The following is a 17375-nucleotide window of genomic DNA, read 5'->3' as shown; positions in this document are numbered from 1 at the left end:
AGAGCTGGCTGGTTGTGGAAATGAGTGTGCTACATCCTCTTATGGTTGTGGGGGATGCAGTGGGTGCATTGCCCCTGTATACTAGGTAACTGGAGGCTAAAGTACCTCTTGGAGTTCTCCCATAGGCTGGTTACCTTATATACGAAATCTGAGTCTTAATATTTGATTTTTGAGGGAGTACAGAGGGACTTGTGTACGTTTTCAGTCACACCTTTGAAAATAATTCTAAATATTTGCAGGCACAATGTTGTGCACCTACAATAAATCCCCAATTATTTTTTAAAAAAGTATTATTCCATTGACTAAATACAGGGTACAAGTATCATTCCTAACTATATTAAAAATGGCTGTTTAAACAAATGGCCATCCTCCAAGACTAGTTTTACTGTCTTATATGTACATTTGGGTATATCAGTACTTTTTTGTGCCTAAATATAATTTAAGGAAAAGGTATTTATGTGGGATTGCACAAGTAATTAGCTGTTTTGTTTGAGCAATTGCATATACAGATATTTTCCTACCTGGAACATCTTTTTGGCAATATTGCACTTAATTACAGAAATACTTGAAGAAAGACAAGGATATAGGGCGTATGATACAAATGGAAAGAAAAGATTTAGGTGAGCAGTCACTCTATAATTACCTTGCAGCTAGAAAGACCCCAACATCACATGAAACCTGTTAAAAATAAGGAAAGGACTAATTCTCTTCTCATGGGAAAGGAATTAATTAGCAGTGTGCTAAGGGCCTAAGGATTGGTTCTCATTCAAAGTAGATAAATAAAGCAAACATTGCTCCATACTATGGGTGAGATTCTGTGTGGTACACCACACAACTTGTGGCCCATGGAGGTGGGGGGAAGGCGCTGATATGGCTTTAAGCTATCTTTGCACCCTTCTGATCTTTGCCTGATCCAGGCTCCTGCGATATTTAGACAGCCCTGAGGGCCTGTTTAAATGACTGCAGCCTCTCTGGGCTGCCCTATGGGTCACATTACTTCCCGGAAACTCTGTGGTTCTGTGTGATACAGACCCCGCTCCCAGTCATGTCCTTGGTATTTCCTGTTAGCCAAGGATTGGAAGGAGATCCACAGAAGGTAGCTATACAGCTGTCTTCTGTAGGTTTGTGCTAGAAGAATCCTTCCTTGGCCCCATGTGGGGAGTTTAGGGCCCTTTCGTGCTGTTCCATCCCTCTTACCTGTTGTAGAAGGGCTGGAGCCTGAGTGATGATCTTGCCTTCGGTCTTAGAATCATTCTTCAAAATAATGGTCTGTTTCTGATGCTCTCGTCTGTAACGTGGACATAAGGATACATCCTGTCTTTGTAAAGTGCTTTGAGATCTGTGAATGAAAAAGCTATGCAAGCATGAACATTGTTTTTTTATTTTTAGAATTGAGCTTGATCCTGTAATCTTTATTCAGATCCTGATCTCCTCTGCTAAAGTGGAGGAAATCTCATCAAAGCCCTCCTTAGAGGATTTTCTTCCTAACTGTGCTATTGAGGGGTGGAGTTTGTCCCCTGCAAGAATAGGCCAGTTGTCAAACCTTTACATCTAAACAACTCAACAGTGATCCCTGAACAACTTACAAGATTCTCTATATATATTATTATTATTATTATTTTATTTATTAATTATTTGTATTGTGGTAATACTTAGCGACCCTGAACATAGATCATGGCCCCGTTGTGCTAGGCACTGTATAAACAAATAACAAATATCTTATCACACAGAAAAGTATTTGACCCTGTTACCTCCCATTGACTTAGTTATGAATGCTCAGCACCTCTGAAAATCAGGACTATTCAGTGTATATGTGTAAATATGTTGGGTGAAAACCTGGCTGCATTGAAGTCAATGGAAGTTTTGCCATTGACTTGGCTGGTGCCAGGGTTTCACCTATATGCTTATATTTGTGGTAGAAATAAACCTACACAAATTGCTATAAATATGTCCATATAGCACATCTTTCAATTAGTCATTGCAAGAGATTTTACAATCAGTGTTAAAGAACAGTTACATTGTCTATCCACACATGAATCTATCTATTTCATAACTGTGAGTCTTTTATACGATTGTAATCCTCTGTAATTTGCAATTTCCTATTTCTGGATTTAGAAAGGAAAGTGAGAACCTGTTAAATATCTTTAAATTGGTTCTCCTGGTGACATTAGTAACATTTTGCATTTTTAAGGCTTTAGTTTTTCCAGGACTTAAATTTTTAACAAGAAATTGCTTACAGCATTTTTCCCTGCTTTGGAGATGGCATTAAAAAATGGGTCTTTCCTCGTTTTTGGTTTCCTGGGATGCAAACAGTATCTAATTTCACTGAAAACTATTTTTTTAACCTTAACATTAAAAGTGATGGCTACGTTTGCTGCGGGCTTCTGTGATAACACACAATTCTTTTACCCCTGAGCTCCTGATTCAAGAATACAGAATGTCGACGTTTTTAGAGTTTCGGAGGGAGGGGGTGATTTCAGTTAATTTCCTGGTAGCTGATGTTTCCACATCTCAGAATCATCATCTTGTACTCAGCCCAACTGAAGGTAAAATGCAGCAGTGTGGTGTAGTGGCAAGGTGGGAAGGAACCTCTTCTACCCCATGCAAGCAGCAGAGCAGATCTCTCCATAGTGCTTAGAGAGAGCCAGGAGAGAGGGCTAGGTAACGTGCTTTGCCATGCCACGTTTCCCAAAATTGGGACTGGCCTGCTATTCAGAGGGCATGTCCCATTCTTCAAGCCATCTGATGCGTGTGCTGCTGTCCGTGGTACCATCCCTGGGAGGAGAGGATGCACCACTAGCATTTCTCCACGTTATGGCTCTGGCCAGGACAGTTTTTTAATCATAACGTTTTTAACAGATGTGGTGCCCAGGACCAAGGTTGCTCAAACTGAAATTACCTCCGTCTCTCAGAGACGTTAGTAGTATATGTTAATCATGAACTAGAGACTATGTACTATAAGAGTACTTCAGACATATGCAGTGAACAAAATGGTGAAAAAAGTGAATGATGGATGCCACTAGAGGCACTAGTGCTATTATCGATACTGTGAATTCACATAACCTGTGTACATTCTGGGGTTGTGTGACTCTTCTATTGTATATTAATAAGACTTGCGAGATACTGTAAAACCCCTGAAAGTGCTCTTTGGGCTTTTTCAGATGTATTGGTTGGATTAACAAAAGTGATGAGAGCAGGTCGTGGATATGAGTACCCACTGGGACACAACATCTCCTGTCCTGGCCAGGTATTGAGATAACTCTTTTGAGGTGCCTTTATGCTAAAGGTTCAGCTGTTTGCCCTGTGACATACAGTATTAAGAAAGACTTCTAGAATGCCAGAGTGTCTCAGATTAGCTCCTAATCTCTTTAGACATTACTGCCTGTTGCAGGGTGCAATCCTGAAGCATGCTACCTGGTGGCGTGGCACTGTAATCATCCTGCCTCACTTTCCTTCTTGGTTCTCCCAGTAATTCACTCATAGCCAGGAGGATTTAACATAGCATTCTCCTTGGGATCCAATTTCTTAAGTCCTCTCAAACATACATTTCTTTTGGCCTATCCTGGTTCAAGCCTTTTTCTTGCTGGGGTCTTCCAGTTTAACTTTTTTTTTCAGGGCTTCCAGGCTATTTTTATTCCGACCTTCATACCCTGGCTCCCAGTTCCCTGTAAGCAGGAGAGCTCTGCTGTTCCTACTCCAGCCCTTGGCCTCTTTGGAGAGTCTTTTTCCTCTGGTCTTTTCTGGCCCCAATCCTGGGCTCAAACTACTTCTCCTGCCTGGGCAGTGCTTCACATCTGGCAGGCATCCCATCAGGGTTTTGTACTACCCTAGAGAGCCTCCCTCTGAGTCTTTGAGACTGCAAGATTAACCCTTTCATGCTGGGCAAAGTGCTGGGCACTGTAGCCAAATCCAGCAAAACACACTAGCCTGTGCTTAGATTTAACGAGGTGAGTAGTCAGACTGAAGACAGTGGATTATTTCTAGGCTTAAAATTAAGCACAGGTTTAAGGGTTTTGCTGGATTGAGTTAGAGTGATCAGCACCTGTCAGGATTGAGCCCTATATTAGTGGCATTATTTCATTTTAAAAAGCTGAGAGTTAGTGTAAAGTTTTGTATCAAATCATCAGAAAATTTTGCCAATGCTTTAGGAATGACTGTTATATCATTTACTTGTCTGTGCCACAGTCCTGGAGAATGATAATATTTGTGTGTACCTGAATAGATTGCCAGAATCAATCCACTTCCAGGAGACAAACGTGGACATGTCCTCTCTTCCACTGTAATGTGAATACTCAAATCTTTCTACATAAGGAACTCATATATTTGAGTTTCACAGCACTCCCTGATAAGGTTTTATAGCCATTAGTGTCAGTGTCATCTATCACTAAGGCATTGAAAAAGTGGAGTTTCTTTCCCATACCACCTCTCTAAACATCCAAGATGAAGTGATTTTATACCTTACACTTCTGCAGAGCTTTCAAATTCCACAGTACAACTCATTTCACCTGAGCCTGGAAGACTTTGTAAATGGTTTCCCAGAAATTGTTGAAGGGGCCTTTTCTTCCCTTCTTAGTTTCCTATTGTTTAAATTTAATATGCTATGAGGTTTTGCTCAACATGAGAAGAAGAGCTATAGGACACATTGCAGACAATGTATGTGCAAAAGGTAAGTTACATGATCTAATAAATAAAAGTGTAACCATCTGAAATTTCAAATGTTTGGAAGCGTGTTAAACTTTTAAGCCTCTGACAGTTTTCCATGCTGACAACTAAATAATGAATTGATGGCTTAATGTCCATGATAGCCTGAGGGTTTCAAATATATGTTTAGTCAAAATAATTGGTGCTTTAATCATTCTTTATGAACCAACAACGTTCCTTGGTCATAAAGGAGTGGTGCAAAGCAAAATGTATCTCTGCAATGAACACTCCATGGTGTATGTCTAAAACTATCTCTTGGTAGACTGGGTGGCAAGATGTGGTACCAGTGCACGCCCTTCTATAAACCCCTCCTATGTATTATATAAGTCCCTTGTCTACATTGTATCTGTAAACAAATTACGGAATCTGGTTACAAGATAGTTGTCCCCAACCCAGTTACAACACAGTTAAAGCTGCAGTATAGATAGAATCTCTCAATCTATTGGGAATAAAACCCTGGACAGACCAAGGTCCTGCCCCTGCAATGATGGTGTCTGACTAGATTGCTGCATCTGCACATGTAAATGGGGCTCCGCATGGACCCTGCAATGTGTCCACATAATGTCACGTGTAAGGCTTTATTCCAATTAGGACCCATGTACCCCCAGTCAGGGGACAATGGCATTGCAATGGGTTCCTCGGCTCAAGTGTAGCTGTAGTGTAAACACGGCCTAAATGTGGAGTAACTAAATGCTAGTTCGGTAGCTCCAATTATAACGGCCTGTACAATTGTGTCTGTCTGTGTCAGTTTTTATGCCGTGCCCGCCATATAGTGTACGAGCTCCATCTCACTATGGGAAGTTGGCTGCCTGAATTAGGGCTCCCTGCTTTCATTCAGTATCAGCTCCCATCATGACAGGGCTGGGACAATTCCAAGGAAGAGGAGCAAAGGAAGGGTCAAGCCAGCTGAATGCTGTGAAGTACTGCCCATCAAAGTGTGAACTAAAACATGCTGGTTGAAACTCTGGTGTGTGGCTCCTTCCCCAGTGTTTGATATGAGCAATTTGCTTAAAAAAAAATGAGGGTGCACAAATCCTTTTTTGATGGTGGAGGCTCCAGGCACAACCTCCCCCGGGGCATACTGGTCAAAAATTCCTGCCACCTGATGCAAGTAGCAAATTTTGAAAAGCAAAGAAACTGTTCTTCAGAAATAGCTTTATGAACCTAGGATAAGATACTTCTGTCAGAATGATTTAGCTTGTATCTAGAGGCAGGGAATCCCTATGCCATCATCCCTCTTCCCTTCTTCATTTTGAAATAGGCCCTCGTCCAAGACTAAATTACCTAACTCATTCTCTGAACTCCCTGTGATACATGACCTCCTGCTATGGCATGAGCAGAAAAGACCTCCTAGTGAGATGGAAGCGGAGGGACATGTGCTTCTCTGCTTTTTTAACCACTCCCCCCCATTATAATTGACTTTACATGCTGCTGTCTGGGCATAATTCTTTGAGATAAGTCTCCAAACTGGAGAAAAAAACAATAGTGGGAATGATTATAAAATGCAATTAATTTGTCTGACCATTAATGTAGGAAGAAAATGGCTAATCTGTAGCAGATTTCTTCCCATTTGGATAGCGTGACCGTATCCAATTAAAACGGAACCCTCTGCAGAAGTTTCATTTCCTGGCTCCTCCTAAATCAGGATGTAGTGGGCATCACCAGTTCTGGATGTTTTCTTTGTGTATGAAAAAGGGGGAAATATGGCAATGATGCTGTACATATATCAGCTTGCAAGGCTCTGAGGGGTGCAAAATCCTTGAAAGGGGGTGGGGGAGAAAGAAATATCTCAGCAAGACTCGGCTGGCTCTTGTAAATGTTAGATAGTTTTGACAGTCTGCCAAAATGTTTCAGTATTTCTTTGAAGCTTTTCTTCAACTTAATACTGTGCAGTAATTAAAGTGTACAATTTCAGCGGCACTTCTTTTTTTTTGTTTGTTTTTTTGTTTCCACATAACGTTGCTCTGGAGAACCTTACATTCCCCCACGAGCATCTTTTCCAGGGTGAGAGTGGGGGACAGGGAGGATGGAAAGACATCAACATCTGCTAGAAACAAGTTTTACTTTATGTTGGTGATGATCTATTCCAGCCTCTTGTTATTTATCTTCTCTCTTTCCTAGTTATTATTTATCTAGCTATCTGGAAGAGCTTCACAGTTCATTAGATGATTCAGAACAATTTTCCTACAATTAAAAACAAGTCACCTTAGACCGAGTCTATCCACATTTTTTGGTACCAATTTGGTATTTTTGGATAGGGGTGTGATTTGTTGGGTTTATTATACCAAAATAGTTAAAGTGGTGCAACTCCTAGTGTGGATACGGTTACACTGGTATCCGGGTCCCATGCACTGGTATAACTGCATCTGCTCGAGAGGTTTGCACCACTTTAATTATGCCATTTTCAAAATGATACAGTAAGGGCTTGTCTAGACACAAAACTTGTACTACTTGAAATATACCCATTTAGTTAAAGCAGTAAATATACAAGTGTGGATGCAGTTATATGATATAAAGGTGCTTATATCAGTATAGCTTATCCTCATATGGGAAGGGGAACAAGCTATACCACCTTTATACAGGTATAATTGTATCTACATCAGGGGTTGTACTGGTAGAACTATATTGATGACAAATCATATCCCTAACTGACATAGTTATATTGGTGCACACACTGTGGGTAGATCAGGCCTTAATGTGGTACAAAATCTGTGTGTAGATAGCTCTTAGGAGTGCAAATGGGTTTTCTTTTTATATGTCTGAATTTTGATTTGAGCAGAACAGCATTATAAACACAGTAGATTTATTGCCTCGCCACCTGTCCTCCTCCTCACCCAAGTAAAATGTTCTTTGAAAAGCAGTAAGTTTCCATGGGCAAATGAAGCAAAGAAAATTTTAAAAATGTCACCAAGGGAGCCCGAGTAAAGTAAGATGCAGTCAGTGCTGGGCTTGCACTGCCAACTTTAATTTTATTAAAACAATTTTAAAATATTTGTATTGTCATTTTTAATGACAATTTCCCCCAGCGAAGACCATTTAAACCGTTATAAAACAAAACAAAACACAAGGTGCCCAAATTGTCAGATTGATATTTGAAGTGAATGAGAGCTGCTGGGTGCTCTGATAATAAGGCCCCTCATTTAGGCATCTTAGGTCTTGATTTTGCAAAGACTTATGCACAGTGAGTAGTCCCATTGACTTCAGCAGCACTATTGCAGCCAGTGAAGTTAAACAGAACACAAATCTTTGCAGGATGGACTGAGGGGCTGTATTTGCAAATTTTACTTAAATAGCAAATCAAAACGTATCCTGAAAAGATCTTGCATATTCCAAACATTGATATTTTTCTGTTATTTTGCCTGCAGTAAATTAAAATTAAGTGTTTATGGGTTTGACAGGACTTTAAAACACAGTGAGATTCCAGTGGAGTGCATTAGGGCTGCCATCCTGTGACTTTTTAAACCAAATCCAACACTCCTATTGCTTTCAGTAGGGCTGAATTGAATTCTATGGCAGATAATGGGGGGTTTATCTGAGCAAACTGAGCAAGGACTTTAGGATTTATCTGTATCTGTTTAGGACATTTCATTTAAAAGGTAACATCTATCTCTTGGGGTGGTGAGGGCAAAGAAAGCCACTTGTATTTTTGGTCGATTGACTAGCCAATATCCCTTTTCTATTACTATAAGCTTATTAATGCTAAAGTTTCTTTGGATCTAAGTCAACTTATGGTGCAGTTTGTGAACTTCAATATATTCTACTCAGACAATAATAATATGTTGTCCTGCATTCATATAGTACCTCTCACCTTGAGTGGTTTTGTCTAGTGGTGGGGCTGAAAATGTGCCCATTTTACATTAGATAGATGGACACAGTTAACTCAATATTTGTATCAACCTACGGGATGGAACTTGGTTCTTAATAGCATGTTGTGGGTTCATAGTACCGCTGGAGGTACCATCTTTCAGATGAAAAACGGAAGTTCTGAACTCATGGCACATATGGTTAGAAGTATATTTATGGTCCTAGCTAAATTCCAGCTGGGTAATTCCCTTCTGCGTACCTCATTCCCCTATATTACAAGAAGACTTTTAAAATTTTCCTATATTATTTCTTTTCATTCACGAAGAACAACCACACATTCTGAGTTAATATGATTTGATTTTAGATTAAGGGAAACATCCAAACAAAAGTAAAGTCACCATGAGAAAGCACAGAATATATCCCTTCTGTAATATGTTACTTCATGTTTACCTCACAAATGGCAGCTGTCTGCACAGGCAAGCAGATTCATTAAAATGTAAAGGGGTAGCATAGAGCAATGAAAGTCTGAACTATTGCATACCACTTACACCACACTTCCTGTTAAGTTAGGTATTTTGTATCTTCTATCTCCCGGCTCAAAATTTCTCCTCTTGAGAGCACAGCAGAAGCAGAAGAAGAGGGAATACCTCCCACCTGAATACTTCACAATTCCAGGCCCTTGAGACCCTAAGTCACCTGATAGTTAACTCCCTTGATGTACATGCAGAGTTCTCAAAAATTGTCCAAACCTCCCCATATTCTGTAACTTTTCTACGCATCTCAAAACTTAATGAAGTGTGAACATTCTTATACAAGGGCTTCTATGGTGGTCACGGTTTTCAAAGTTTTATAGCATACAGTGCATCCTGACCTGACAGAAGGAAAATACAGTAAGATGATAATATTTGCCTTGATTCATAACTCTGAGCACTAGCCAGTAGAAATGAGAAATCATGAAAATTAGAGCTGGAGAAGATGTATTTAATCAGCCATTTAGGGTGATTTATAATCATCTTTGCTCATTGTTGTTTGGTTACTAGTTACATCCTTTTGTACCCCCCCGAACAATTCTGCACAGACTTAAAATTGGGACAGATGAGACTTACAATACATGATCAGTCTCAATATGCAAAAGGAGAGTATATTAAAGTCAATGGGTCAGATCCTCCAATTTGGTATAACCACGTTGCATAGCACTGCTTGTACAAACTGGCCCTAAAGGTGGTATATGTGGCCTTGGAAGGATCACATTGGGCCAGGGGCATCTTCATTTAGAAAAGCCAGTGCAGAGGCTCCTATGCTTCCCATCCCTGCTGCCAGTGTTAGAGGGATAGGTGGAGAAAAGTGCATGTGGGCAGGACTCCCTTTCTCTGCGTTGATCTCTGGCAGCAGTTTGGTTCCTTGGGACCATTAGCATCCATTCAGGCTGCTTAGCTGTGTACAGGTGGACCAGTTGTGTGGTCATCAGCTTCAGGATTAGGAGAGTGAAAAGATGAGTTTTATGATATATTTGTGTCCCCTTCCCACTCGCACAGACATATAAACCTTGAGCATGCCCAACATTCAGAAAATTGGAGTTTCAGAAAACATGAAATTCTAATTTATGGGACATTTCCATATTTTAGGTAATTTGAGCCATTCATATCTGTGTGTGTGTGTGTGTGTGTGTGTATGTATACTTTAAAAGAGTAGGGCCACATTTTTCAATAGTGGCCATTTATTTGGGTACCTCCATTATTTGGATGCATAGTCAGGCCCAAGGTGACTCAGGGTGGGCTCTCAAATGCGGAGACACCCCAAATCAGTTACCACTGTTGAAAATTAGGTTGCATATGCGCGGTGATGCTTATAGTACTTTATCAGTCCTACGTAACCTTGAGTACTGCCAACCTCAAGCATTCCAACAGTATGAGGCCAGGCCCCTAAAAACTTGTGAGATTGGCTTAAAATAATGGGATTTTTTTTAAACAGATTAACACCTTTTTCCTTTTTATTTGCCTTCTGGTTTCAGAGCTTTTAGGGTGCACTCGTTTCACGTTTCTAAGCTTTTCTCTGCCACCACAAGGGCTAGAAGTTTACTTTTTTTTAAAAAAAATGGAGATTCCATTTCTTATGCAATCTATTGATTGCAGCTGCTGTGGTTTTAACAAAAAATACCAAATATCATGAAACTTATGATAATATCACAGGTGCTGGCAACGCTGAGTTTGCAGTCTGGAAGCTGTCTAACATTAAAACCCAGCTAGTAAAGCGTGGTTTCTCTTTGGCCCTGATCCATCTCCAGTGGAGCCACTGACTTTAATGTGAGTTCGAACAACGCCCACCGTTTCAATCATGGGCTAGTGTAAGATTTTGCAGAGCAATCACATGAAATTTGCAGTTTTCCATGGATGTGATGCAAAACTCATTAAAAATTTGGCAGTTTTGACTGAGTTTTGTTTGAAATTTTGAGTTTGTTTAAACCCAAAGCTCAAGATAAAGCTTGATGGAGAGGAAAATGCATGTGGATTGAAAGTAAAGAAAACATTTGCACAAAACCTTCTTATGTGAAATCACTGAGTTTTTCATAGATCTATCAAGAAAGTGCTTTGCAGATTGCTGAGGGCCCTGTACTGAGTGTTATAATGGAAGATGATTTCTTGTTCATAGTCTCTGTTTCTGATATTGCCTTTGCAGCAGTTTAAAAAAAAATTGTATTCACCAATTTTATTTTCATTCTGATTTCTCTGTCCTTGACCTAAAACTGTCAGGCCAAGATGATATTATCATCTGCAGCAGATTGTGAACTATCCATTCTTTTCCTTTATGTACAGTAGCAAGCAGAATGCAGATGGGGCCCCTTCCTGGCAGCGTGTGTTTTCCACTCTTTGAGGATTCTTGAATCTGATCCATCACAGATGTTCCATTCTAAAACAGAAAAAAGAAAAGGAGTACTTGTGGCACCTTAGAGACTAACCAGTTTATTTGAGCATGAGCTTTCGTGAGCTACAGCTCACTTCATCGGATGCATAGCATATTGTGGAAACTGCAGAAGACATTATATACACACAGAGACCATGAAACAAAACTTCCTCCCACCCCACTGTCCTGCTCGTAACAGCTTATCTAAAGTGATCATCAAGGAGGGCCATTTCCAGCACAAATCCAGGTTTTCTCACCCTTCCCCCCCCCCCCAACAGCTCCTTGATGATCACTTTAGATAAGCTGTTACGAGCAGGACAGTGGGGTGGGAGGAAGTTTTGTTTCATGGTCTCTGTGTGTATATAATGTCTTCTGCAGTTTCCACAATATGCTATGCATCCGATGAAGTGAGCTGTAGCTCACGAAAGCTCATGCTCAAATAAACTGGTTAGTCTCTAAGGTGCCACAAGTACTCCTTTTCTTTTTTCTTTTTACGAATACAGACTAACACGGCTGTTACTCTGAAACCATTCTAAAACAGGATCTCAGGTGAACTGAGCAGATTTGACTGAAATGGTGATTTATAGCAATAGCAACACAGGAATTGCCAAACTGCCTCAGATTAGTGGTCCATCCTTGATTCAGAGGAAAGTGCAAGAAATCTCAAATAGGCAATTATGAAATAACTGGCCCATTGGGGAAGTTTCTTCCTAACCCCCTTCAGGTGCAAATTAGTTTATTCCCTGAATATCCCTTCCAGATTTATTTTGGTTGTGGTTGTTTCATTTTGTTTTTTAATCCTATTATAACTAGGCTTGACCTTCCACCTTATATCGTAACCCTTTATTTGTTAATCAAAAAAATCTTTAATGCAATAAGTCAACAAGTAGCTGACTAGAAATTTGTGAAGAGTTTTGTGTGTCAAACAAACCCAGGAAATGTTAGATTTTTGGCGAGTCCAATCATTCACATCTTAGTGCAGTTACACAAATTTACTCCATGAATAAAATAATCTAAGAAAATGCAACATGTGCATTACTTTGTAGGTCAAAAGAGAATTTTTCAGATGCTCCTATCTGGTGGTAGTTTCTGTGTGTGAACGCTAAATCATTCTCTGTGATCGGAAGGCATGTGGCCCATTGGCAACTACCAGTAGCAAAAATCCCCAACTGCTGGAGACAGGACACTAGATGGGGAGGGCTCTGAGTTACTACAGAGAATTCTTTCCCAGGTGTCTGTCTCATGGGTCTTGCCCACATGCTCAGGGTCTCACTGATCACCATATTTGGGCTCAGGAAGGAATTTCCCCTCATGTCAGATTGGCAGTGACCCTGGGTTTTTTGTCATCCCCCCCACCCCATCCTCTGAAGCATGGGGCATGGGTCACTTTCAGGTTTAAACTAGTGAAACTGGTGAATTCTCTGTAACTTGAAGTTTTTAAACCGTAATTTGAGGACTTCAGTATCTCAACCAGAGGTTATGGGTCTATTACAGGAGTGGGTGGGTGTGGTTCTATGGCCTGCAATATGTAGGAGGTCAGACTAGATGATTACGATGGTCCCTTCTGAACTTAAAATCTATGAGTCTATGAGAAGGATTGAAATCCACAGAGAAAAGAAAATAGAGAGGGACAGTGCTGAATTTTTAATCTCAGAAATCCTGTCAACTTTTTACTACCTATCACCAATATTATTTTTTACATTGTGATTCTTCTTATTCACTTTGTAATAAGTCCTTAAAGGATAGATTTTTAAAATTATATTTAATGGAACAGAAGATGGTGTAATGTAGCGGAGGTCTGACACTAGAAAAAGATCTTTATATGACTTTTTTTTCTTTTGGAGAGATGCTCCAACAAAGACATGTTAAAAGGCATTAGAGAAGGCTGAAGGGAACATCTTAGGGAAGATTTGGTTAAAACACTGATCTCACCTATTGGGTTTAATGATTTTTTCAGGGTCTGCCCATTGGGCTAAGATCAGAGTTGCCTAAACATATAGATAAATACTCCCTGTCCATCACTAAGTACCAACTCTTATAACTTCTCCAGCCATGAGACATCAGGGTCATTGGAACCAAGCTTTATGTGATAACCTGGGGATAGCACTGTTAGCATTACTTCAGAAAGTAGCTGTAACTGAGACACATAATGTTGAAAATCTGCCAATGAAGCTACCATGTGAAAAAGGCTCATTCATACCTCACACCATCATGACTTTGGGGCGGGAGGAGGAAGAGATCTTAATACTGATGCAAAAATGATTTTAATAAAATTATTATAACTTATTTTTAAGTCATTACCACCTTATTTGCACCCTGTGTGGAATATTAAGATATACAAGCGCGTTATAGCCATGATGCTGGGAAATATAAAATACATATATTTTGCTAATTATATTACAATATGTTGAATCAAATAAATTCCGAAGGTTTCTGCTTTGATCTCCCAAGGACAAGCAAACATCAAGCAGACAAACCATGTAAACCTTTCTAGGAAGAAAGCTTATTGTGAAAGGAATGCAGGTTTGTGTTATCAGAGCAATAAATCTAGAGGTAAAGTGGGCCTATATCCCTCCCCCCTTTCTTTTCCAAGAAAAACCTGAGTTTAAACCCACACAAAGAATTCTCGGACTTGTCTACACTTACGTCACTGCAGCTACACCAGTGTAGGTATTCCACCTCCCAGAGAGACAGTAGCTAGGTCGATGGGAGAAATCTTTCTGTCGACATAGAGCTGTTTAGTAGGGGGTTAGGTTGGTATAACTGCGTTGCTCAGGGGTGTGGATTTTCCATACTGACATGCGTTGCTGGTGTAGAGCAAGCCCTAGAAATATCCTTATTTAAACAGGGTGTTTTTTGTTTTTTTTGTAAACGCACTAAAGTCTTCGTTCTTTAAACCTGGAGAAAAACTTATGGTGGGAAATGCCTTACAGAAGATACTGCTTACTTTCAACTCATGTTTCCACTTAAAGGTGATAACCTTTGCAGTTTCTCAAATGCTTAAGAAGGCATAAGCGTCTTTTAATATATATAAATATATATATATATGCAAATATTCTGTACCTAAAAGCAAGCCGTCAAAGAATAATTGTCTGATATGGTTTGTATATGATATGAATATTAAACTGTTTTATATACAAATATCGCTATGCCATTTGATTCTAGACTAATACTAATATAAGAAGCCATTTAAGTATAGAATATTTATACTAATGGGGAATTAATTCATCAGTTACTGGAAGTCTGAAAGCAAACCCGCATCCAATTCAGGAAGACAAGACAATCTTCATTCCAAAAATTGTTATGCAGAGTCAGAAACTTAGGCTAGAGACTTTCTAAAAGTTATTTTAATTAAAAATACTATTTTTTGAACTAAAAGTTCTTCCATAAAAATAAGAGTGCTTGGATTTTTTGAAAAACAAATTTTCTTTCCTGTCAAACACTAATAAAAGTACAAAAATAATAAAAACAAATACCCTGAGAAAAATTGACAAAATCAAAAGAATGAGTTAAAATGAACTTTAAAAATTATCTGGATCTTTCTTGCCACAAGAAGAACAAAGTCAATTAAAGAAATGTTTCATATTCTTTAAACAAACTGCATATTCAGGAGCTGAAAGTGTCATTTAAGGCTCTAAGCCAAATCTGAAGGCATGGAGCCAATGAAAGAGTAACAACAACCAACTTGAATCTAAACAAAAATGAAAGAGATGTGTTTTTCTATAATTTCATGAAAATAAGGAGAAGGGTATAAAAGTCTCTCAAGTGAGCTCCCCACATTTACAGCCTACTCTGCTTAGACAGAAAAACTCCACAACTCATCCTGTCCATCTCTACAGGCAAGTTGCCACAAACAGATAAAGAAAACAGAAAAGGCCCAAGAAGAAGCCAACCTAAGGAAACCTCCCCAAGACTTCAGCATGGATTGGTGAGAGGAAGTTAACTAAGACATTCCAAGGGATTAGATTTAAAATTCTTGTAATGATTTTGTTGCAAGGTTGAAATGTTGTAATTTAAAAGACTAACAGTTTCTCCTATTAATCACCAAGTGGTTAGACCAGGTATTCCTGGACAGGAGATGGGACTAGACATTGGTAAACAGGAAAATAGTGGTATTGCATTGGTTTAAAGTTTCTTAATATTGGTTAATTGGCTGGTCTCAAGACAGCCCTTAAATGACTTTGACCAAGTAATTTATCTAAATATTTTCCTTGGTTTCATAGCACGTAATTAAATTATTTGCCAAATGTCAACTAGCTGATTATCTATTAATAACCAACAGGGATGTAAGAACCTGCAATGCTAAAACCTGGGACCATAGGGTGTCTGGGCCGCTAATACTTCCACATCGCCATGGGAGGCTTAGGCTGGGCTCCTGCAGGAGGCCAGGTGCAGCAGGAAGTACCGCCCAGCAGGACCTGAGTGGTAGTTCCTTGCAGCTCACTGATTGGCTGGCACCCGTACTTAGGCCAAGAAGCCATGACGGAGAGTTGTCTGAGCAACAATACAGACTGCCTGCTTATCTTGCTTCAGACCTTGCATGTGAGAGATCCCAGATTCTAGCTTCTGACCGTGCCTGCCTACTGATGCCTGACTCCTGGTTTGCCTTCCGGTCTATCTAAGATGCTGACCTTCTGGTACCCAGCTTGGCCTGAGACCTGCTCTGATCACTAGGTCAGACCACCCATGACCAGGCCATGAGAAGGTCTGTCTGTCCTGAAACAAAATTCCTTTCCCCATTTTTAAACATTCTTAGTTATCTAAGGATATACTAAAGAATGAATTCACAATAATTTTGCGAAACACATAGTTTGGTCTTATCCTACCAAGAGGAAAGCACACCTCAGGGATATAATCTCTGTTAAAAGCTCTCCACAGAGACATGGAAGAGATTGTAACAAATAACTTATCATTTGCATTCAGTCGTGTTGTTTTATGTTTTATTTTATTTTCCTTAATAATAAAATAGCCATGTTTAATAACTGATTATTTTGCTTTGTCTTAATCATGGTGACCCCTAAGGTAAGTAAAAAAAACAAAACACTTGTGACTAAAATAGTGGGAGTCACACCCCTGAGTTGGCAATAAGAGAAAAAATTAAGAAAAGCTAACTGGCCTACCATTTCTTGTTTCTCTAAATTAAATATTGTAAGTAATTTTTAAGACAAAATTATCAGGTGTTGAACAATTTAAAACTACCCCTTTCAACACCACGAGAGACCACCTATATTATGCTACCTGTCATTTAGCAATGTGAAAGCAATGAGGTGGCAATGGGCATATATTCTGAGCATTATTGCTTGAACAAATGCATGTGGAATGTCAACCTGAGGAATTTCTCATGTTATTGAACAAGAACACGGACCCTTCTCTTCCCTCCAGCAAACAGTTGAGACGTGGACAGCAAGATTTACTGAAGTGTGTGGTGTTATGTATAATTGATTAATTCTAGTTAAAATATTTTTCTATTCAACTGCGGACAGAGTAAAGCGTCTAAGTCAGAATCAAGTTGTGCAGTCACGGTTTTAAGTGATTAAAACCTGTAAATGTGGGTCAGTGCCCCTATCCACCATCCCTCAAATGCAGTTTATCTCTTTTCCCTGCCTCCAACTATCTACCTGTCTAACTTACAAAATTAAGCAACCATGTGCCAGATAGCCAAAACTGTGTCACTGCTGCCCCCTCTATAAAACATAATGGCTAGTTGCTTTACTTCTGGTGAGTGAGGAAAGATTATAGAGAGTCCAGATCCACAGTGCAGTTAAGAAGCAACAACATTTTGTCTTTCCACGGATCTCCTTTCATTGTTATTACTTCACACATTTCTAGATTCCTCCCTTCATCTTCACTCCATGGCACTGCTGCTGAATATTAATTAATACTTTGTCCAACTCTAGTCCGCTGTGTTTGCTGGAATATTTCCTATATTAAACATCTGACTGTTAACTTTTTGATTGACTGGAAGTCTG

This window comes from Natator depressus, chromosome 2 (assembly GCF_965152275.1).
Source record: "Natator depressus isolate rNatDep1 chromosome 2, rNatDep2.hap1, whole genome shotgun sequence".
In the NCBI taxonomy this organism is placed as follows: Eukaryota; Metazoa; Chordata; order Testudines; family Cheloniidae; genus Natator; species Natator depressus.
Note: the sequence above shows the minus strand (reverse complement) of the source record.